Below are 24,724 nucleotides of genomic sequence, written 5' to 3'. Positions count from 1 at the left end.
GCAATTGAGCTACTGGCCTGTCCTGCATCCAGCGTTCTTTCGGAACGCACCTTCAGTGCTGCTGGTGGCTTTGTTACCGATCACAGGGTGCGCCTGTCCACCGAATCAGTTGATCGACTGACCTTCATCAAGATGAATCAGTCTTGGATCACCCACAGCTACCAAGCACCTGAAGCTGATGTAACTGAATAATTTTTTTTGAAATACCACATCCCTTCAAGACTGCCTATGCTGATGCTGAGTGACTGTCCTGTTATGTTGATTGTCTATCCTCTTCCTCCTCCGCTGATATGTTGGAAGAACATTTCTGGTTCTGGTTGATGCCATCAGCCCAATTTTTCTGCCCCTGTTTAACAGGGGCGTTTAAGTACAATTTTTGATGCAATGCTTTGCAGCAGGGCTAATTCCTGCAATCAAACAAGAGTATATGGGAGAGGTTGCAGTGTGGTGGCACCAGCACCAGTGCCTAAGGCCCAATTTTTCTGCCCCTGTTTAACAGGGGCGTTTAAGTACAATTTTTGATGCAATGCTTTGCAGCAGGGCTAATTCCTGCAATAAAACTAGAGTATATGGAAGAGGTTGCAGTGTGGTGGCACCAGCAGCAGTGCCTAAGGCCAAATTTTTCTGCCCCTGTTTAACAGGGACATGTAATTACAATTCTTGATATAATATTTCACAGGAGGGCCCCTTCCTGTGCCCACCCAGAGTAATGGTGAGGACTTATAGTGTTGTGGCATCAGCACCACAACCACCAAAGGTCAAGTTTTCTACCACTGTTCAACAATGGCATGTAATTACAATTCTTGATATAATCGTTCAAAGCAGGGCGCTCCAGAGTCACTTTCAGGGCTTACAATGTTGTGGCAAAACCAACACCTTGTTCCGCCATTTCTGCAGAGCATATAGGGCAGGCCCCTACTTTTAAACATCCAATTTACAAACATCTCCTACTTGCAAACGGAAGGAGACAACAGCAAGTGAGATGAAAAAAGATGGACGACAAAACAAATTATACAGGGGTGATAACCCTTCCCTATGTTTTCCAAAAAGCTTTAAAATAGTTTTTTTGACTGGAGCTACACTTTAAAAATGTACCAGTTGAAAATTACAAACAGATTCAACTTAACACAACAAACCTACACAGTCCCTGTCTTGTTTGCACCGCCTGTATACTGCTGTTCTGAGTATATAGGGCCTGGGGACCACACGCATTTCCTTTTTTTAATATGGGTGCGGGGTTCCCCTTAATATGCGTACAAGACCCAAATAGGCTGGTAATGGGCAGGGAGGGCTACCCATGCCATTTTTCTCAATGATTTTCAACCATATTGCAGGAACCAGATATAACATTAAAACCGCAAGCAGTTTTAAATGGTGTTATTTCCGTTTAATGTCATTTTGTGCAGGGACTGTTCTAAACACGGGAAACACGTGGCACTTCACAGGCATACTACAGACACCCCCCAGGCACCATATTTAAAGGAATATTTCACTTTTTTTTTCAATTTAATCATCATTAAAATCAGTGCTCCCGCCAAAACGGCCATTTTTAAAAACATTTTAGGCATTGACCCATGTCCCCTGGGGAAGGAGCCAGGTCCCCAAACCCTTTTTAGGACAGTATCTTGCATATTAGCCGTTAAAATTAGCACTTTTCATTTCGAACGTTCGAGTCCCATAGACTTCAATGGGGTTCTAACGTTCGTTCGAATTTGGGGTCCGTTCGAAAGTTCTGGTGTGAACCGAACCGGGGGGTCTTCGGCTCATCCCTACTCCTGAAGTGAAACGGACTGCCGCATTCAGCAGGAGGGGGTCCGATTGGACCCCCCACCCGCTAGTAGGCAAGCACGTACATATAGGTGCTTGTGCCTGTCGGTGCCATTCTGCCGACGTACATTGCCATGCGGCGGTAAGTGGTTAAATTATATTTCTTTTCGTTTGAATTAGGAATTTTGGAAGATGGTTAGTTACTTACTTATATACATCTGTCACATCAACTTCTCATACTTGCAGTGTACAGTGCAAAAAAACACACATCTTATTTCATTTATATTTATCACATCAATGAAGTTGTCAGCATGCCTAATTGACGAAGTCAGGGATGTCGATTGCAAGGCAAGTACATATGCTGTATGTCATTGTCCACTTGCCACGTCACCTGCCACAAGTTGTGTATTATCCACTTGCCACATCACCTGCCACAAGTTGTGTATTGTCCACTTGCCATGATACCTGCCACGAGTGCCACGTGACCGGCCACAAGTGCCACGTGACCTGCCACGAGTGCTACCTGACCAAGTTGTGGATTGTCCACTTGCCACGCCACCTGCCACAAGTTGTGGGGCTCCTAGCACCAAGTGACCCCAAGATATGGACAATATGTCAAGTACTTTTCTGCATAAGGGAATGACATTTTGCGACCCGAATTTGGGGCCACGTATCTCAGGGGCCACTTGTAGCTAGGAACTCCAAATTTGGTATGCAAACACAGTAGAACTAGCACTACAAAATCACCAAATTTGGGGTTTCTAGCACCAAGTGACCCCAAGATACCTGGCCCCAAAGTCGGGTCGCAAAATGTCATTCTCTGTTGCAGAAAAGTGCTAGACATTTTGCGACCCGAATATAGGGCCCCATAACTTGGGGTCACTTGGAGCTAGAAACCCCAAATTGGCCCCGAGATACATGGCCCCAAATTCGGGTAATTTTTCGAATTTGATTCGAGTTTCGTCCGAATTCCGTTGAATTTGTTAGCATTGTAATTTGGTAATTCGGATGCATCCGAATGTCCGAATAATGAAAATTTTTCCGAATTTCGATTCGGAATCAAACGAAATGCACATGTCTAGTTGCCAGAGAAAAGGGCCGTATCTCCTTTAATAGTACTGGGATCATTATTTCTCGTGATTTCTCGGTGGCCACACAAAAGCAGAGAGCCACCTTCCTGGCCATCAAACGTTGGCTGCGAGACCTAAAACTGCCTTAAAGCATGCTCTATCCTGCATGACTATGCGTTATTCACCAGGGCAAAGCATAATTTTTCACAGATCGAAAGATGTGGCTCATTGGGTGGATACCCTAGGGCCTCCTGATCTATGAGGCCAGAACAGGCCCTCTAGCTGATTGAGGGTACCCCCTTCAAGATCTTAATTTTTTTCCTTTTGTTCTACCCTACAGGGATACTCGTTGGAAGAAGGAACATCTTTAGGTTTTCCTACCATCACTTATTGTCCGACCGGCGGAGCTGAATCCCTGTAACATTTAGTACACCGTCAGTCTACAAATGGCAGGGAGGGCGCGAGCATCCTATCTATGACACAGCGGATATATTTAACTACTTCTGCCTTGGAAGGATTTGCCCCCTTAACCACTTCCCGACCGTCGCACGCCGATGTACGTCGGCAGAATTGCACGGGCAGGCAAATGGGTGTACCTGTACGTCCCTTTAAATTTACCACTCTGCCATCACAAGTGCGCCGGTGGTGGCGTGCTCGCGTGCCGGTCGGGACCCCCGATCGTCTCACGGGGCGGCTGAACTAGGAGATGCCATTGTAAACAGCATCTCCCAGTTCTGCCTAGCAACAAGTGATGCTGATCTCTGCTCCATGTGATTGGAGCAGAGATCAGTGTTCACTAAAAGACAGCCCAGCCCCCAACAGTTAGTAACACACCCCTAGGAACACTTAACCCCTACACTGCCACCCACTGGTTAACCCCTTCACTGCCAGTGTCATTTACACAGGAATCACTGCATTTGTATAGCAGTGATTGCTGTATAAATGACAGTGGTCCCAAAAATGTGTCAAAAATGTCCGATGTGTCTGCAATAATGTCGCAGTCACAATAAAAATCGCTAATCACCGTCATTACTAGTAAAAAAAAAAATTTACAATAAAAATGCCATAAAACCATCCCCTATTTTGTAAACGCTATAACTTTTGCGCAAACCAATCAATAATCGCTTATTGTGATTTTTTTTACCAAAAATATGTAGAAGAATACGTATCGGCCTAAACTGAGGGAAAAAAAATTTTAATATATTTTTGGGGGATATTTATTATAACAAAAAGTAAAAAATAATGTGTTTTTTTTTTTCAAAATTGTCGCTATATTTTTGTTTATAATAAAAACCGCAGCAGTGATCAAATAACACCAAAAGAAAGCTCTATTTGTGGGAAAAAAGGGACGTCAATTTTGTTTGGGAGCCACGTCGCAGGACCACACAATTGGCAGTTAAAGCGACGCAGTGCCGAATCGCAAGAAGTGGTCTGGTCTTAAGCCAGCAAAATGGTCCGGGCTGAAGTGGTTAATGACCAAGCCATTTTTTGTGATACGCCACTACGTTGCTTTAACTGACAATTGCGCGGCCATACAATATTGTACCCAAACAAAATTGACGTCTTTTTTTCCCATAACTAGAGCTTTCTTTTGTTGGTATTTGCTAATTTCTGTTTTTATTTTTTTGCGCTATAAACAAAAAAAGAGCAACAATAAAAAAAAAAAACAGTATTTTTTATTTTTTGCTATAAAAAATATCCCAAAAAAAACAAACAAACAAAAAAAAAAACAAATTTCCTCATGAGTTTAGGCCAATATGTATTCTTCTACATATTTTGATATCATGATTTGTTTGTGCAAAAGTTATAGTTAGTGATGGACGAACTTCCGACGGGACGTTTCGCGAACGCGAAACGCGAACGGACACAAACGTTCGCGAAAACGACCGTTCGCCGCGGGCTCCATTGACTTCAATGGGAGGCGAATTTCGCAAACCTTTAGGTCGAATTTGCGGCCACGTGGTAATTATTAGGGGGTAGCACGTAGTCCCACCACCTGGACAATAGCATAATACATGTATGAGGTGAATTTGGGATCGATAACTACAAGCATTTTTTTTTTATTTGGGAAATTGTTCTGACAATTCAGGACTATGGAGCTAATGAAGGCAATGGAGGAGAGGGAAGGTCAGGGACCAGGGTAGGCAAACAAGAGGGTGCAGGAGATACAGAGCACTGACAGCAGCACCGTAATACAGAGCACTGACATCAGCACCGTGACATACAGCGCTGACAGCAGCTCCGTGACATACAGCGCTGACAGCAGCTCCGTGACATACAGCGCTGACAGCAGCTCCGTGACATACAGCGCTGACAGCAGCTCCGTGACATACAGCGCTGACAGCAGCTCCGTGACATACAGCGCTGACAGCAGCACCGTGACATACAGCGCTGACAGCAGCTCCGTGACATACAGCGCTGACAGCAGCTCCGTGACATACAGCGCTGACAGCAGCTCCGTGACATACAGCACTGACAGCAGCTCCGTGACATACAGCGCTGACAGCAGCTCCGTGACATACAGCGCTGACAGCAGCACCGTGACATACAGCGCTGACAGCAGCTCCGTGACATACAGCGCTGACAGCAGCTCCGTGACATACAGCGCTGACAGCAGCTCCGTGACATACAGCACTGACAGCAGCTCCGTGACATACAGCGCTGACAGCAGCTCCGTGACATACAGCGCTGACAGCAGCACCGTGACATACAGCGCTGACAGCAGCTCCGTGACATACAGCGCTGACAGCAGCTCCGTGACATACAGCGCTGACAGCAGCTCCGTGACATACAGCGCTGACAGCAGCTCCGTGACATACAGCGCTGACAGCAGCTCCGTGACATACAGCGCTGACAGCAGCTCCGTGACATACAGCGCTGACAGCAGCTCCGTGACATACAGCGCTGACAGCAGCTCCGTGACATACAGCGCTGACAGCAGCACCGTAAGCAGCCCCAGGAGGAAGTCAGCACAGCACAGGGATGGTGTGATCCCCTCATAATAAGAACCCCCAGGAGGAAGTCAGCACAGCACAGGGATGGTGGGAGCCCCTCATAATAAGAACCCCCAGGAGGAAGTCAGCACAGCACAGGGATGGTGGGAGCCCCTCATAATAAGAACACCCAGGAGGAAGTCAGCACAGCACAGGGATGGTGGGAACCCCTCATAATAAGCAGCCCCAGTAGAAATATGACACCGCTCAACCTCTTCAAAGAGGAGGGTAGGGGCATATAGTACGGTGTGCTTTTTTGGGTCAGGGAAGTGAGCCAAATGAATTAAGAAGGTCTGTGTGCTTGATTCCAAAAATTGTTTATAGACATATACATGGTCTACTGATCACATGTGTTGAATTCCTCCGAGATCCATGCCTCATTCATTTTTAGAAATGTGAGGTAGTTAACACTGTCGTGAGCTAGGCGAGTACGCTTATCGGTCACAATCCCCCCTGCTGCGCTGAACGTCCTTTCGGACAGGACACTGGATGAGGGGCAAGCCAACAGTTCGATTGCAAATTGGGCAAGCTCTGGCCAGAGGTCAAGCCTGCCCACCCAGTAGTCTAGGGGTTCATCACTCCTCAGAGCGTCCACATCGGCCGTTAACCCAATGTAGTCGGACACCTGACGGTCTAGGCGTTCCCTGATGCTGGATCCGGATGACACCTGTCGATGGGTCGGCTGAAAGAATGACCTCATATCCGAAGTCACCAACACATCTTCAAACCGGCCTCTTCTTGCAGGCGCTGTTGGATTGGTACCCGCAAATCCTTCTCTGGGAGTGGGAATTGCTCCTCTGCCAGCGCACGCAAAAGCAGAATGCAGCATTTCTCGAAGCAAGGCCTGGAAGTGCTGCATTCTGACAGCCCTCTGCGACGGCGGTAACATTTCCGCCATTTTGTGTTTGTACCGGGGATCTAAGTACGTTGCCACCCAGTACTGGTCCTTGACCCTCATGCTTTTTATACGGGGGTCCCTATTAAAACACTGGAGCATGAAGGCCCCCATTTGCACTCAAGCGGAAGGTATGTGGTGGTGGTGGTGTTGTTGGTGGTAGTGTCTTTGGGGGTGCACATAGCAGAGAGTGAAGAAGAGGGTGCAGATCGAGAGGATGAGGAGGGTGCAGAAGAATAAGGCTGAGTGAGCCACTCAACCAAGTCTGGTGCGTCCTTTAAAGTAATTGAACGCACCTTCTGCAACTTCCCACTTTGGCTCAAGGCTGTTGCTCCTGCCCTACCCCTACCACCCCTGCGGAAGGGCCTGCCTCTTCCTCTGCCTGTCATTTTTTAAATCACCCTGTGACAAAACTCTTAGTCCCTATACCGCTGAAGGACTGCTGCAGTATAGGGCAGCGGTCAGCAGTAGTGCACGTCAACCCTATGTATTGTGGACCGATAGCGGTCCTTACAGAACAGCAGACTGTACTGCACTCAGGCCTATGTACCGTAGCACCCTATACCAAGTTACCAGTCCTTATAAAAACTTTTGTGGACCAAGCAGGTTGTGTGTTAGTGATTAGCAGACTGTACGTCAGTCCCTATACCAATGAAGGACTGCTGCAGTATAGGGCAGCGGTCAGCAGTAGTGCACGGCAACCCTATGTATTGTGGACCGATAGCGGTCCTTACAGAACAGCAGACTGTACTGCACTCAGGCCTATGTACCGTAGCACCCTATACCAAGTTACCAGTCCTTATAAGAACTTTTGTGGACCAAGCAGGTTGTGTGTTAGTGATTAGCAGACTGTACGTCAGTCCCTATACCGCTGAAGGACTGCTGCAGTATAGGGCAGCGGTCAGCAGTAGTGCACGGCAACCCTATGTATTGTGGACCGATAGCGGTCCTTACAGAACAGCAGACTGTAACGCACTCAGGCCTATGTACCGTAGCACCCTATACCAAGTTACCAGTCCTTATAAGAACTTTTGTGGACCAAGCAGGTTGTGTGTTAGTGATTAGCAGACTGTACGTCAGTCCCTATACCAATGAAGGACTGCTGCAGTATAGGGCAGCGGTCAGCAGTAGTGCACGGCAACCCTATGTATTGTGGACCGATAGCGGTCCTTACAGAACAGCAGACTGTACTGCACTCAGGCCTATGTACCGTAGCACCCTATACCAAGTTACCAGTCCTTATAAGAACTTTTGTGGACCAAGCAGGTTGTGTGTTAGTGTTTAGCAGACTGTGCGTCAGTCCCTATACCGCTGAAGGACTGCTGCAGTATAGGGCAGCGGTCAGCAGTAGTGCACGTCAACCCTATGTATTGTGGACCGATAGCGGTCCTTACAGAACAGCAGACTGTACTGCACTCAGGCCTATGTACCGTAGCACCCTATACCAAGTTACCAGTCCTTATAAAAACTTTTGTGGACCAAGCAGGTTGTGTGTTAGTGATTAGCAGACTGTACGTCAGTCCCTATACCAATGAAGGACTGCTGCAGTATAGGGCAGCGGTCAGCAGTAGTGCACGGCAACCCTATGTATTGTGGACCGATAGCGGTCCTTACAGAACAGCAGACTGTAACGCACTCAGGCCTATGTACCGTAGCACCCTATACCAAGTTACCAGTCCTTATAAGAACTTTTGTGGACCAAGCAGGTTGTGTGTTAGTGATTAGCAGACTGTACGTCAGTCCCTATACCAATGAAGGACTGCTGCAGTATAGGGCAGCGGTCAGCAGTAGTGCACGGCAACCCTATGTATTGTGGACCGATAGCGGTCCTTACAGAACAGCAGACTGTAACGCACTCAGGCCTATGTACCGTAGCACCCTATACCAAGTTACCAGTCCTTATAAGAACTTTTGTGGACCAAGCAGGTTGTGTGTTAGTGATTAGCAGACTGTACGTCAGTCCCTATACCAATGAAGGACTGCTGCAGTATAGGGCAGCGGTCAGCAGTAGTGCACGGCAACCCTATGTATTGTGGACCGATAGCGGTCCTTACAGAACAGCAGACTGTAACGCACTCAGGCCTATGTACCGTAGCACCCTATACCAAGTTACCAGTCCTTATAAGAACTTTTGTGGACCAAGCAGGTTGTGTGTTAGTGATTAGCAGACTGTACGTCAGTCCCTATACCAATGAAGGACTGCTGCAGTATAGGGCAGCGGTCAGCAGTAGTGCACGGCAACCCTATGTATTGTGGACCGATAGCGGTCCTTACAGAACAGCAGACTGTAACGCACTCAGGCCTATGTACCGTAGCACCCTATACCAAGTTACCAGTCCTTATAAGAACTTTTGTGGACCAAGCAGGTTGTGTATTAGTGTTTAGCAGACTGTGCGTCAGTCCCTATACCGCTGAAGGACTGCTGCAGTATAGGGCAGCGGTCAGCAGTAGTGCACGGCAACCCTATGTATTGTGGACCGATAGCAGTCCTTACAGAACAGCAGACTGTACTGCACTCAGGCCTATGTACCGTAGCACCCTATACCAAGTTACCAGTCCTTATAAGAACTTTTGTGGACCAAGCAGGTTGTGTGTTAGTGTTTAGCAGACTGTGCGTCAGTCCCTATACCGCTGAAGGACTGCTGCAGTATAGGGCAGCGGTCAGCAGTAGTGCACGTCAACCCTATGTATTGTGGACCGATAGCGGTCCTTACAGAACAGCAGACTGTAACGCACTCAGGCCTATGTACCGTAGCACCCTATACCAAGTTACCAGTCCTTATAAGAACTTTTGTGGACCAAGCAGGTTGTGTATTAGTGTTTAGCAGACTGTGCGTCAGTCCCTATACCGCTGAAGGACTGCTGCAGTATAGGGCAGCGGTCAGCAGTAGTGCACGGCAACCCTATCTATTGTGGACCGATAGCGGTCCTTACAGAACAGCAGACTGTACCGCACCCAAGCCTATGTACCGTAGCACCCTAGACAGACCAAGTTACCAGTCCTGATAAAGAGCTTTGTGGAACAAGTGAGTTGTGAATGATTAGCAGACTGCAGCAGAAGGGCAGCAGTCAAGTATAATATTCTTTCTATATTTGGAAGAAAGAATATTATACGTGTACAAGCCTATTACCGTACCACTGATACCAGTCCTGAAAAGAACCTTTGTGGAACTAATAGTAACAGCAAGTCTTTAAAATTATCCTCACTGCCTGACACACTGCTTCCTGCCTGTCCCTATACAAATTGGCAAAAAAGAGTAGGCTGGAACGATTAGCTGGAACAGCTCTTTTGTGGACCTGATAGTAACAGCTAATGATGATGATGATGATGATGATGAAGAAAGACTAATCTGGCTGAGCTGTCCCTAAAATAGCAGCATACAGCGCTCTGTCCCTTTATCTAAACTGACAAAAGAAACTCAGGCTGCTGACCTAACACCTATACCAGTCCTGAAAAGAACTTTTGTGTACCAAATAGCTAGCGTTTTCTCTGTCCCTACTCCACACAGGATCCTTTCCCTACAGTGACAGAAGAAAGAATGTAAAATGGCCACCGGATCGGGTGTATTTATAGGTTAGGGGGAATGTCCAAGTGTCCATGAGCTGTCATGTCTCAATTGGTTGTCCTGTAACACATGATAAACGTGTCACGAAAGGTTAAAGTTCTTGTATACATTAAACACGTAAGTCCGCCGGGGCGAACGACGGAAAAAGGCGTTCGAACCCGCGGACGGCGAAAGTCGGAAATTCGCCGCGAAACGACCGCCGGGCGAACCGTTCGGCCATCACTAGTTATAGTATCTACAAAATAGGGGATAGATTTATGGCATTTTTATAATTTATTTTTTTACTAGCAATGGCATTGATTTTTAGCAGGATTGTGACATTGTGGCAGACAGATCAGACACATTTTTGGGACCATTGACATTTATATAGCAATCGGTGCTATAAAAATGCAATGTAAATGTAAACTGGCAGGAAAGGGGTTAACACTAGGGGGCGATCAAGGGGTTAAATGTGTTCCCTAGGCAATGTTTCTAACTGTGGGGGGATGGGACTGACTGAGGGAGGAGACATGTCGCTGTTCCCAATTACAGCAGTTCTGGCTCTACACCCCTGTCAGAATGAGGATTTGAGTGTTTACACACACAAATACCCGTTCTGGCTCTCGTGGCCACGATCGCGTTTTGGTTCTCCCGGTGTGCATCGGGCGCACACGCATACCTGCTATGAAGGAGCTGCTTTACATATATGGTGATTTGCGCAGGAGAGCCAACCTGCTACCGTATATGTACAGGAGCTGGTCAGCGAGTGGTTAAACTCTCCAAACTGTTGTCATCCGGGGATCCTATCACATACTCACCTAACGACCCCTTTGTGGGGCAACCCAAGTCTAAAGGAGTTTTTTTGTAGAACAGACAGCGGGTTTTGGTTTAACTGTGGAGTAAAACTGATCTCACACCTGTTTCTAGACAATACTTTTCGATCCTTTACAGACTTCCGGAGGGACTTTGGTATCTCACCAAAGGCTTTCTTTCAATATATGCAAATAGGTCACACCGCTGCGGCATAGTTTGGTCCCTGTAATATCGATATTCAATCCTCCCCATTCAAGAGTTTGTTGACTGACCCTTCCCACACGAAACTCATTTCCACATATTACAAATCTCTCCTTCACTCCATGACTAATAGGTCCAGAATCACGGAAAGTAAATGGCTTTCTGACATACCAGAGTTGACAGAGGACATCTGGCAGGAGATTCTTCCTCTGCAGGTTTCCAATGTCACCTCTTCTTGAGACAAGGCCATACAGACCAAGCTGTTATACAGATCCTACTACACTCCTTGTTTGCTCTATCGCTTGAATAGACTATCCTCCGCAACACGGCTGATGGCACATTTTACCACATGATCTGGGAATGTCCACAGATTAGGAAATGTTGGTCAAAAATCACTGCTTTTATTAGTTCAGTTGCTTAAATTTGTAACCCCTTGAGAAGCCTACTTGGCTACAATGATGATGAAAGTTTATCTAAAAATGTGCAAACCTTCCTATGGATAGTCTTGTTCTATGCAAAGAAATTCATAACTATGCACCGGAGGACGCAATCCTCACCCACTTTAGCTTTTTGGCTTAACATTATTAACCAAGTACTTCTACGTTATAAGTTGACATACAAGGTCAGGGGATGTCCCTGAAAATTTGCTAAAGTCTGGGATTCATGAATTAATTCCAATCACATTATACCATCTGCTACTTAATTCATGGGTAGGGATGAGCCGAACACCCCCCGGTTCGGTTCGCACCAGAACTTTCGAACGGACCGAAAATTCGTACGAACTTTAGAACCCCATTGAAGTCTATGCGACTTGAACGTTCGAAATTAAAAGTGCTAATTTTAATGGCTAATATGCAAGATACTGTCCTAAAAAGGGTTTGGGGACCTGGCTCCTGCCCCAGGGGACATGGGTCAATGCCTAAAATGTTTTTAAAAATGGCCATTTTGGCGGGAGCACTGATTTTAATGACGATTAAAGTGAAAAAAAAGTGAAATATTCCTTTAAATATCGTGCCTGGGGGGTGTCTATAGTATGCCTGTGAAGTGCCACATGTTTCCCGTGTTTAGAACAGTCCCTGCAAAAAAGGACATTTAACGGAAATAACGTCATTTAAAACTACTTGCGGTTTTAATGTTATATCTGGTTCCGGCAATATGGATAAAAATCATTGAGAAAAATGGCATGGGTAGCCCGCCCTGCCCATTACCAGCCCCTTTGGGTCTTGTACGGATATTAAGGGGAACCCCGTACCCATATTAAAAAAAGGAAATACGTGTGGCCCCCAGGCCCTATATACTCAGAACAGCAGTATACAGGCAGTGCAAACAAGACAGGGACTGTGTAGGTTTGTTGTGTTAAGTAGAATCTGTTTGTAATTTTCAACTGGTACATTTTTAAAGTGTATCTCCAGTCAAAAAAACAATTTTTAAGCTTTTTGGAAAACATAGGGAAGGGTTATAACCCCTGTATAATTTGTTTTGCCGTCCGTCTTTTTTCATCTCACTTGCTGTTGTCTCCTTCCGTTTGCAAGTAGGAGACGTTTGTAAGTTGGATGTTTGAAAGTAGGGGCCTGCCCTATATGCTCTGCAGAAATGGCGGAACAAGGTGTTGGTGTTGCCACAACATTGTAAGCCCTCAAAGTGACTCTTGGTGGGCGCTGGAGCGCCCTGCTGTGAACGATTATATCAAGAATTGTAATTACATGCCATTGTTGAACAGTGGTAGAAAAATTGACCTTTGGTGGTTGTGGTGCTGATGCCACAACACTATAAGTCCTCATAGTTACTCTGGGTGGGCACAGGAACGGGCCCTCCTGTGAACTATTATATCAAGAATTGTAATTACATGCCCCTGTTAAACAGGGGCTGAAAAATTGGGCCTTAGGCACTGGTGCTGGTGCCACGACACTGCAACCTCTCCCATATACTCTAGTTGTAGTGCAGGAATGAGCCCTGCTGCAAAGCATTGCATCAAAAATTTTAATTAAACGCCCCTGTTAAACAGGGGCAGAAAAATTGGGCCTTAGGCACTGGTGCTGGTGCCACGACATTGCAACCTCTCCCATATACTCTAGTTGTGGTGCAGGAATGAGCCCTGCTGCAAAGCATTGCATCAAAAATTGTACTTAAACGCCCCTGTTAAACAGGGGCTGAAAAATTGGGCTGGTGGCATCACCCAGAACCAAAAATGTTCTTCCAACATATCAGCGGAGGAGGAAGAGGATAGACAATCAACATAACAGGACAGTCACTCAGCATCAGCATAGGCAGTCTTGAAGGGATGTGATATTTAAAAAAAATTATTCAGTTACATCAGCTTCAGGTGCTTGGTAGCTGTGGGTGATCCAAGACTGATTAATCTTGATGAAGGTCAGTCGATCAACTGAGTCGGTGGACAGGCGCACCCTGTGATCGGTAACAAAGCCACCAGCAGCACTGAAGGTGCGTTCCGAAAAAAAGAAAGCTGGATGCAGGACAGGCCAGTAGCTCAATTGCATACTCTGCAAGCTCTGGCCAGTGATCCATCCTCAAGACCCAGTAAGCCAGAGGATTTTTGGTGGGAAAGGTGTCCAAGTCTGACCTTGCCCCTAGGTATTCCTGCACCATGTAAATCAGATGCTGGCGATGGTTGCTGGAACCGATCATACCTTGGGGCTGCGGACTAAAAAATTGTCTGAACGCATAGGTCAGATGGCCACCTTCTCCACCCCTCCTTCTGACCGATGCCTCAGCAACACGTTGTCCAGGACCAGGAGTTTGTAACCTCCCAGTCTCTGGGAACGCGTTCCACAGACCTTTCTGCAAGGCCTCCCGGAGATGTCTCATCCTCTGCTCCCTCTGCGACAGCAAGATAAGGTCGGCAACCTTACCTATGTACCGTGGATCAAGGAGAGTGGCCAGCCAGTAATGGTCCCTCTCCTTGATCTGAAGAATACGAGGATCCTTCCGCAGGCTTTGCAGGATCAGGGAGGCAATGCAGCGTAGGTTAGCTGAGGCATTCGGTCCGGAGTCCTCTGGGTCACTAAGGACAACATGATCCGCAGCTACCTCCTCCCAGCCACGTACAAGTCCGCTGGTTTCTTGGGACTGTAAATCATCCCTACAAGACTGCTGCTGATGCTGAGTGCCAGCCTGCACCTCCATGCTGACACAATCCTCCTCCTCCTCATCCTCTTCCTGTGTGATGGGTGGCACAGCAGGAACACTGTCTGGATAAAGGGGGCCTTGAGAGGCAAGGAAGTCCTCCTCTTCCTGCCTATGTTCTACCTCAAGTGCCCAGTCCATTATTCCATGAAACGTATGCTCCAAGAGGTGGACAAGAGGTACAGTGTCACTGATGCATGCACTGTCACTGCTCACCATCCTTGTGGCCTCCTCAAACGGTGACAGGACAGTGCATGCATCCCTGATCATGCCCCACTGGCATGGTGAGAAAAAACCGAGCTCCCCTGACCCTGTCCTGGTGCCGTAGTCGCACAGGTACTCATTGATGGCCCTCTGCTGCGTGTGCAGCCGCTGCAGCATGGCCAACGTTGAGTTCCACCTGGTGGGCATGTCACATATAAGGCGGTTCTTGGGCAGGTTTAACTCCTTTTGGAGCTCAGCCAGCCGAGCACAGGCATTAAATGATTGGCGGAAATGCACACAGACTTTCCTGGCCTGCTTCAGGACATCCTGTAAGCCCGGGTACCTGCCCAAGAACTGCTGAACAACCAGGTTAAGGACGTGAGCCACACAGGGCACATGGGTCAGTTGTCCCTGTCGGAGGGAGGAGAGGAGGTTGGTGCCATTGTCGCAAACCACCATTCCTGGCTTAAGCTGGTGTGGCGTCAACCACCTCTCGGCCTGCTCCTGCAGAGCTGACAAAACATCTGCCCCAGTGTGGCTCCTATCCCCCAAACAAACCAGTGCAAGCACGGCATGGCATTGTTTTGCCTGTGTACTTGCGTAGCCCCTGGAATGCCTACGGAGCACCGCTGGTTCTGAGGACAGAGCACTGGAAGAGGCCATGGAGGAAGAAGAAGAGGAGGGGGTGGAGGAGAGAGGTGTGTCACAACCAATAGTAGCATTTTGGAGGCGTGGTGGCGGAACAACCTCCACTACTGCACCTTGTCCTGCATCCTTCCCAGCTGCCAGAAGAGTGACCCAATGGGCCGTGAAAGACAGGTAACGTCCCTGTCCATGCCTGCTGGACCATGAGTCAGCGGTAATATGCACCTTAGCGCTGACCGCCCTGTCCAGCGAGGCAAGGACATTGCCTTCCACATGCTGGTAGAGAGCCGGAATCACCTTCCGTGAGAAAAAGTGGCGTTTGGGGACCTGCCACTGAGGAACCGCACATTGTACAAACTCAGGGAAAGGGGCCAAGTCTACCAACTGAAAAGGCGGCAGTTGAAGTGCTAGCAATTTAGCCAAGCTAGCATTCAACCGCTGGGCTTGTGGATGGCTGGGAGTGAACTTCTTTCGGCGGTCCAGCAGCTCGGGCAGGGACATTTGCCTGCTATAATCGGACGTGGGTGTACTGCTAGCAAAGTGCCCGGAAGCACTTGGCTGTAACATACCTAATTCTACACCTTCATTCCTCTCAGAGCAGGTTTCAGAGAGGACTGAAGGTCTAGTGGGGTTGGAGATCCCAGCTTATGAGGAGCAAGGAGAGGTCCGCTTTGTTCTTTGGTGTGGGTCTTTGAGGTATGCTTGCCAACGAGCTGCATGGCAGGTAAACATATGTCTGGTCAAGCATGTGGTGCCCAAGCGGCTGATGTTTTTGCCACGCGAGATACGCTTGAGACATATGTTGCAAATAGCAGCGGTGCGATCTGATGCACTCGTCTCAAAAAAGGCCCACACCAAATAACTTTTAGAATAACGCGCAGACGCAGCGCCCTGCACAGGCAGAGCTCTGCGGTGTGATTCAGTCGGTGTGCTGCCCCTAAGCTGGCCCCCAGAGGGCATCCTGCCTCGTTGGACATGTGCCTCCTCCTCTTCTCTCCTACCAGGCACCCACGTGGAGTCAGTGCCCTCATCATCCCCTCCCTCTTCATCGCTGGAGCAAACCTGGCAGTATGCTGCAGCTTGTGGAACATGACTGCCAGATTGCTGTCCTTCTTGAGCATCCCCTCTCTCTGCGCTCATGCTACTGCTTTCCTCTAGCTGAGTATCTTTATGAGAGCCCACAAAACACTGGGCATCCTCCTGGAGCATGTACCCAACACTGTACTCAAAGAGTTCAGGAGACTCCTCAGGAGGACGTGGTGGGTCTAGGGAAGGAGTCACTGAAGATGACATTGAGAGGAGGGAAGACGATGCGTTGGCAGCTGCTTTGCTAGTACCCTGAGCCTGGGTGAGAGAGGATGAGGAGGATGAAGAGGGCTTGGTCATCCACTCTACAAAGTCTTCGGCATGTTGCGGCTCAACATGTCCAGCTGCCCAAAAGAAGGACAAGCGTGTCCCATGGCCACGTGCTGATGATGACGATGCACCGCGTCCACCACCAACACTGTTGTCTCTAGACACAGAGCCTGCTTGCCCTCTTTTATCGGCTCGCGCCTGTCTGCCTCTCCTTGCTGGCCTTCCAGACATGGTAATGGCCTGAAGGGAGATGGGAAAACCAGCAATTGGATAGTGTATATTGTGCTGGAGGCACACACAACACCCACTAACTCCTGCAGATGGCAGATGGCTCAATTAGAGAAGAGTAGGGATGAGCTTCGTGTTCGAGTCGAACATACGTTCGACTTGAACATCGAATTCCGAACATTATGGGCCGTTCGCGCCAAATTCGTGTGGCGCTCACGGCCCACAATGCACTGCATCATCACAGTGCATTGCTGGCTCATGATTGGCCAAGCATGCACTGTGACCCCGCATGCTTGGCCAATCACAGCGCCAGCAGCGAGGAGAGCCATGATTGGCCACAGGCAGGATGCCTGTGGCCAATCATAGCTCAGGCTGTGTAGTACACGCCCCACACTATATAAGGCCGCCAGCGCGGCGGCCTTGTGTAGTGTGTTGGCGTCTGAAGCAGTTAGTGGGTGTTCTGTGTACCTTCAACACAGTATACACCGATCGTTATCGGCCGATTTTCAATCTTGCTCTTCTGTAGTGGTTGTTGTCTGTGTGCCCTGACCGCAGTATACACCGCTATATTCACCTCACCTATATAGCTAGTGATCTATCTTTTATAATAGAGTTTGCAGTCAGTAGTGTTAGGAGCTTGTGCGTGCTGTCTGCGTGCTCTGTACCCAGTACACACCGCTATATCCACCTACATAGCTCTTCTTTATTTGAGCCATCTGCCATCTGCAGGAGTTATTGGAAGTTGTGTGTGCCTCCAGCACAGCACAGTATACATCTGTATATACCCCTTTATCTCTGGTGTTCTATAATAAAGGCATCTGCAGGAGTTAGTGGGTGTTTGTGCCTCCAGCACAATATACACCTGTATCTACCCTTTATTGCTGTTCTCTAATAGAGCCATCTGCAGGGCTTAGTGGGTGTTGTGTGCCTCCATTACAGTATACCCCTTTATCTCTGGTGTTCTATAATCAAGACATCTGCAGGAGTTAGTGGGTGTTGTGTGCCTCCAGCACAATATACACCTGTATCTACCCTTTATTGCTGTTCTCTAATAGAGCCATCTGCAGGGCTTTGTGGGTGTTGTGTGCCTCCAGTACAGTATACCCCTTTATCTCTAGTGTTCTATAATAAAGGCATCTGCAGGAGTTAGTGGGTGTTGTGTGCCTCCAGCACAATATACACCTGTATCTACCCTTTATTGCTGTTCTCTAATAGAGCCATCTGCAGGGCTTAGTGGGTGTTGTGTGCCTCCAGTACAGTATACCCCTTTATCTCTGGTGTTCTATAATAAAGGCATCTGCAGGAGTTAGTGGGTGTTGTGTGCCTCCAGCACAATATACACTACCCAACTGCTGTTTTACCCAACTTCCTTTAGGCCATTACCATGTCTGGAAGGCCAGCAAGGAGAGGCAGACAGGCGCGAGCCGATAAAAGAGGGCAAGCAGGCTCTGTGTCTAGAGACAACAGTGCTGGTCGTGGACGCGGTGCATTGTCATCAGCACGTGGCCATGGGACACGCTTGTCCTTCTTTTCGGCAGCTGGACATGTTGAACCGCAACATGCCAGCGACTTGGTAGAGTGGATGACCAAGCCCTCTTCATCCTCCTCATCCTCTCTCACCCAGTCTCAGGGTACTAGCAAAGCAGCTGCCAACGCATCGTCTTCCCTCGTCTCAATGTCATCATCAGTGACTCCTTCCCTAGACCCACCACGTCCTCCTGAGGAGTCTCCTGAACTCTTTGAGTACAGTGTTGGGTACATGCTCCAGGAGGATGCCCAGTGTTTTTAGGCTCTGATGACGATACTCAGCTAGAGGAAGGCAGTAGCGTGAATGCAGAGAGAGGGGATGCTCAAGAAGGACAGCAATCTGGCAGTCATGTTCCACAAGCTGCAGCATATTGCCAGGTTTGCTACAGCGATGAAGAGGGAGGGGATGATGAGGGCACTGACTCCACGTGGGTGCCTGGTAGGAGAGAGGAGGAGGAGGCACATGTCCAACGAGGCAGGATGCCCTCCGGGGGCCAGCTTAGGGGCAGCACACCGACTGAATCACACATGGTCCAGCAGGCATGGACAGGGACGTTACCTGTCTTTCACGGCCCATTGGGTCACTCTTCTGGCAGCTGGGAAGGATGCAGGACAAGGTGCAGTAGTGTTGGAGGTTGTTCCACCACCACGCCTCCAAAATGCTACTATTGGTTGTGACACACCTCTCTCCTCCACCCCCTCCTCTTCTTCTTCCTCCATGGCCTCTTCCAGTGCTCTGTCCTCAGAACCAGCGGTGCTCCGTAGGCGTTCCAGGGGCTACGCAAGTACGCAGGCAAAACGATGCCATGCCATGCTTGCGCTGGTTTGTTTGGGGGACAGGAGCCACACTGGGGTGGATGTTTTGTCAGCTCTGCAGGGGCAGGCCGAGAGGTGGTTGACGCCACGCCAGCTTAAGACAGGAATGGTGGTTTGCGACAATGGCACCAACCTCCTCTCCGCCCTCCGACAGGGACAACTGACCCATGTGCCCTGTGTGGCTCATGTCCTTAACCTGGTGGTGCAGCGGTTCTTGGGCAGGTACCCGGGCTTACAGGATGTCCTGAAGCAGGCCAGGAAAGTCTGTGTGCATTTCCGCCAATCATTTAATGCCTGTGCTCGGCTGGCTGAGCTCCAAAAGGAGTTGAACCTGCCCAAGAACTGCCTTATATGTGACATGCCCACCAGGTGGAACTCAATGTTGGCCATGCTGCAGCGGCTGCACACACAGCAGAGGGCCATCAATGAGTACCTGTGCGACTACGGCACCAGGACAAGGTCAGGGGAGCTCGGTTTTTTTCTCACAATGCCAGTGGGGCATGATCAGGGATGCATGCACTGTCCTGTCACCATTTGAGGAGGCCACAAGGATGGTGAGCAGTGACAGTGCATGCATCAGTGACACTGTACCTCTTGTCCACCTCTTGGAGCATACGCTGCGTGGAATAATGGACAGGGCACTTGAGGCAGAACAGAGGCAGGAAGAGGAGGACTTCCTTGCCTCTCAAGGCCCCCTTTATCCAGACAGTGTTCCTGCTGTGCCACCCATCACACAGGAAGAGGATGAGGAGGAGGAAGAGGAAGAGGAGGATGATTGTGTCAGCATGGAGGTGGAGGCTGGCACTCAGCATCAGCAGTCTTGTAGGGATGATTTACAGTCCCAAGAAACACGTGGACTTGTACGTGGCTGGGAGGAGGTAGCTGCGGATCATGTTGTCCTTAGTGACCCAGAGGACTCCGGACCGAATGCCTCAGCTAACCTACGCTGCATGGCCTCCCTGATCCTGCAAAGCCTGTGGAAGGATCCTCGTATTTTTCGGATCAAGGAGAGGGACCATTACTGGCTGGCCACTCTCCTTGATCCACGGTACAAGGGTAAGGTTGCCGACCTTATCTTGCCATTGCAGAGGGAGCAGAGGATGAGACATCTCCGGGAGGCCTTGCAGAAAGGTCTGTGCAAAGCGTTCCCAGAGACTGGGAGGTTACAAACTCCTGGTCCTGGACAACGTGTTGCTGAGGCATCGGTCAGAAGGAGCGGTGGAGAAGGTAGCCGTCTGACTGATGCTTTCAGACAATTTTTTAGTCCGCAGCCCCAAGGTATGATTGGTTCCAGCAACCATCGCCAGCGTCTGATTTACATGGTGCAGGAATACCTAGGGGCAAGGTCAGACTTGGACACCTTTCCCACCGAAAATCCTCTGGCTTACTGGGTCTTGAGGATGGATCACTGGCCAGAGCTTGCACAGTATGCAATTGAGCTGCTGGCCTGTCCTCCATCCAGCGTTCTTTCGGAACACACCTTCAGTGCTGCTGGTGGCTTTGTTACCGATCACAGGGTGCGCCTGTCCACCGAATCAGTTGATCGACTGACCTTCATCAAGATGAATCAGTCTTGGATCACCCACAGCTACCAAGCACCTGAAGCTGATGTAACCGAATAATTTTTTTTGAAATATCACATCCCTTTAAGACTGCCTATGCTGATGCTGAGTGACTGTCCTGTTATGTTGATTGTCTATCCTCTTCCTCCTCCGCTGATATGTTGGAAGAACATTTCTGGTTCTGGGTGATGCCATCAGCCCAATTTTTCTGCCCCTGTTTAACAGGGGCATTTAATTAAAATTTTTGATGCAATGCTTTGCAGCAGGGCTAATTCCTGCAATAAAAATAGAGTATATGGGAGAGGTTGCAGTGTCGTGGCAGCAGCACCAGTGCCTAAGGCCCAATTTTTCTGCCCCTGTTTAACAGGGGCATTTAATTAAAATTTTTGATGCAATTCTTTGCAGCAGGGCTAATTCCTGCAACAAAAATAGAGTATATGGGAGAGGTTGCAGTGTGGTGGCTCCAGCACCAGTGCCTAAGGCCCAATTTTTCTGCCCCTGTTTAACAGGGGCGTTTAATTACAATTTTTGATGCAATGCTTTGCAGCAGGGCTAATTCCTGCAATAAAACTAGAGTATATGGGAGAGGTTGCAGTGTCGTGGCACCAGCACCAGTGCCAAAGGCCCAATTTTTCTGCCCCTGTTTAACAGGGGCGTTTAAGTACAATTTTTGATGCAATGCTTTGCAGCAGGGCTAATTCCTGCAATAAAACTAGAGTATATGGGAGAGGTTGCAGTGTGGTGGCACCAGCACCAGTGCCTAAGGCCCAATTTTTCTGCCCCTGTTTAACAGGGGCGTTTATTTACAATTTTTGATGCAATGCTTTGCAGCAGGGCTAATTCCTGCAATAAAACTAGAGTATATGGGAGAGGTTGCAGTGTCGTGGCACCAGCACCAGTGCCTAAGGCCCAATTTTTCTGCCCCTGTTTAACAGGGACATGTAATTACAATTCTTGATATAATATTTCACAGGAGGGCCCGTTCCTGTGCCCAGCCAGAGTAACTGTGAGGACTTATAGTGTTGTGGCACCAGCACCACAACCACCAAAGGTAAATTTTTCTACCACTGTTTAACAATGGCATGTAATTACAATTCTTGATATAATCGTTCACAGCAGGGCGCTCCAGCGCCTACCAAGAGTCACTTTGAGGGCTTACAATGTTGTGGCAAAACCAACACCTTGTTCCGCCATTTCTGCAGAGCATATAGGGCAGGCCCCTACTTTCAAACATCCAACTTACAAACATCTACTTGCAAACGGAAGGAAACAACAGCAAGTGAGATGAAAAAAGATGTACGACAAAACAAATTATACAGGGGTGATAACCCTTCCCTATGTTTTCCAAAAAGCTTAAAAATAGTTTTTTTGACTGGAGCTACACTTTAAAAATGTACCAGTTGAAAATTACAAACAGATTCTACTTAACACAACAAACCTACACAGTCCCTGTCTTGTTTGCACTGCCTGTATACTGCTGTTCTGAGTATATAGGGCCTGGGGGCCACACGCATTTCCTTTTTTTAATATGGGTACTGGGTTCCCCTTAATATGCGTACAAGACCCAAAGGGGCTGGTAATGGGCAGGGAAGGCTACCCATGCCATTTTTCTCAATGATTTTCAACCATATTGCAGGAACCAGATATAACATTAAAACCGCAAGCAGTTTTAAATGATGTTATTTCCGTCTAATGTCATTTTGTGCAGGGACTGTTCTAAACACGGGGAACACATGGCACTTCACAGGCATACTACAAACACCCCCCAGACACCATATTTAAAGGAATATTTCACTTTTTTTTCACTTTAATCGTCATTAAAATCAGTGATCCCGCCAAAACGGCCATTTTAAAAAACATTTTAGGCATTGACCCATGTCCCCTGGGGCAGGAGCCAGGTCCCCAAACCCTTTTTAGGACAGTATCTTGCATATTAGCCATTAAAATTAGCACTTTTAATTTCGAACGTTCGAGTCCCATAGACTTCAATGGGGTTCTAAAGTTCGTACGAATTTGGGGTCCGTTCGAAAGTTATGGTGCGAACCGAACCCGGGGGGTGTTCGGCTCATCCCTAGAGAAGAGCTATGTAGGTGGATATAACGGTGTATACTGTGGTCAGGGCACGCAGACAGCACGCACAATCTCCTAAAACTGACTGCAAGCTCTATTTAAAAAGACCAAGATAGCTAGCTATGTAGGTGGATATAACGGTGTATACTGTGGTCAGGGCACGCAGACAGCATGCACAATCTCCTACAACTGACTGCAAGCTCTATTTAAAAAGAGCAAGATAGCTAGCTATGTAGGTGGATATAACGGTGTATACTGTGGTCAGGGCATGCAGACAGCACGCACAATCTCCTACCACTGACTGCAAGCTCTATTTAAAAAGAGCAAGATAGCTAGCTATGTAGGTGGATATAACGGTGTATACTGCGGTCAGGGCACGCAGACAGCACGCACAATCTCCTACAACTGACTGCAAGCTCTATTTAAAAAGAGCAAGATAGCTAGCTATATATTTGGATATAACGGTGTATACTGTGGTCAGGGCATGCAGACAGCATGCACAATCTCCTACAACTGACTGCAAGCTCTATTTAAAAAGAGCAAGATAGCTAGCTATATAGGTGGATAAAACGGTGTATACTGCGGTCAGGGCACGCAGACAGCACGCACAATCTCCTACAACTGACTGCAAGCTCTTTTAAAAAAAAAAAGGGTTGGTCTTTATTAGAAAGAGAACAAATAATTGACAAGTAATACACAGCAACGGTACATATCACAGATGCAGAGCATATCACATAACAGAATGAACAGCCAGAGATTCAACCATCCTACTAATACCGGGTTCACCCACCCCAGATGGAGGACATGGGAAAAGAAGGGGGGGAAGAGACAAAGGGGATGGAGAAGAAGAAAAAAAAAAGGGGGGGGGGGCAGCAGTAAGGGAGAAGAAAAGTAGGGGGAAGAAAAGAGAGAGTGGAGAGGTGAGCTAGGAACACAGGCACCCAGCGCCCCCCTCCCATCCAGGAGGTAGGAAAATGAGGATCAATGTCTATTTAATCCACTGAGCCCACCCACGGCTGCCACACCCATGTAAATTTCTGGGGGCATCCTCTGCTGGCATAAGTCAATTTATACATTGGCAACACATCATCAACAGCCTTTTCCCAGGCTCTCCTAGTAGGCGGGAGAGGCGAGATCCATTTAATAAGAATTAGCTTTTTGGCATAAAAGAGCAATAGCGAAATCAATGTTTTGGTGTGTCTGGGCCTCTGTACGTCATCATGAATAGCCAAGAGTGCCAACTCAGCTGTTAATGGGACACTCAACTGAAACCGTTCATTAATGCAGTCCATAACCGCAGACCAGTACTGCGATATGCGCGGGCATGTCCAGAACATATGTAGGAAAGAGCCCTCAGAGGAACGACATCTGGGGCAGAGTGGGGATCTGTCTGGAAAGACTCTGTGCAGCCTCTGAGGTGTGAAATGTATCCTGTGTAAAATCTTCGTTTGTATCAACCTATCTTTAGAAGATATTAGCAGCCTGATACTCTCCTCTAAGCAGTCCTCCCAGTCTTCTCTATCTAAAGTTGGAATGTCTCCTCTCCATTTTTCCCATAAAGTTTCCAATCTAGGAGATGCGTTATTAATCAGCACTAAGTAAAGTTCAGAGAGGGGTTTCCTAATTGAATCCTGAGCTAATAGGTCCTCGAGTGCGTCCAGTTCAAGAGATGGTGGATCCCGAAACTGTGCTCTAAAGGCATGCCGCAAATGCCAATATCGAAAGAGCATGCTACCAGGCACAGCATGCCTCCCAACCAGTTCCCGGAAGGGGACAAGATTCCCATTGGAAATGACATCCCCCAGGGTCCTAATACCATACCTGATCCACAGCTGTGGGTCCGGGATGGTTCTGAAGTGGGGAAGTAACAGGTTTACCCACAAGGGAC

The sequence above is a fragment of the Lithobates pipiens genome, unplaced genomic scaffold, assembly GCF_037356315.1.
Source record: "Lithobates pipiens isolate NorthernLeopardFrog02 unplaced genomic scaffold, aLitPip1_a1.2 Scaffold_18, whole genome shotgun sequence".
Classification (NCBI taxonomy): Eukaryota; Metazoa; Chordata; class Amphibia; order Anura; family Ranidae; genus Lithobates; species Lithobates pipiens.
Note: the sequence above shows the minus strand (reverse complement) of the source record.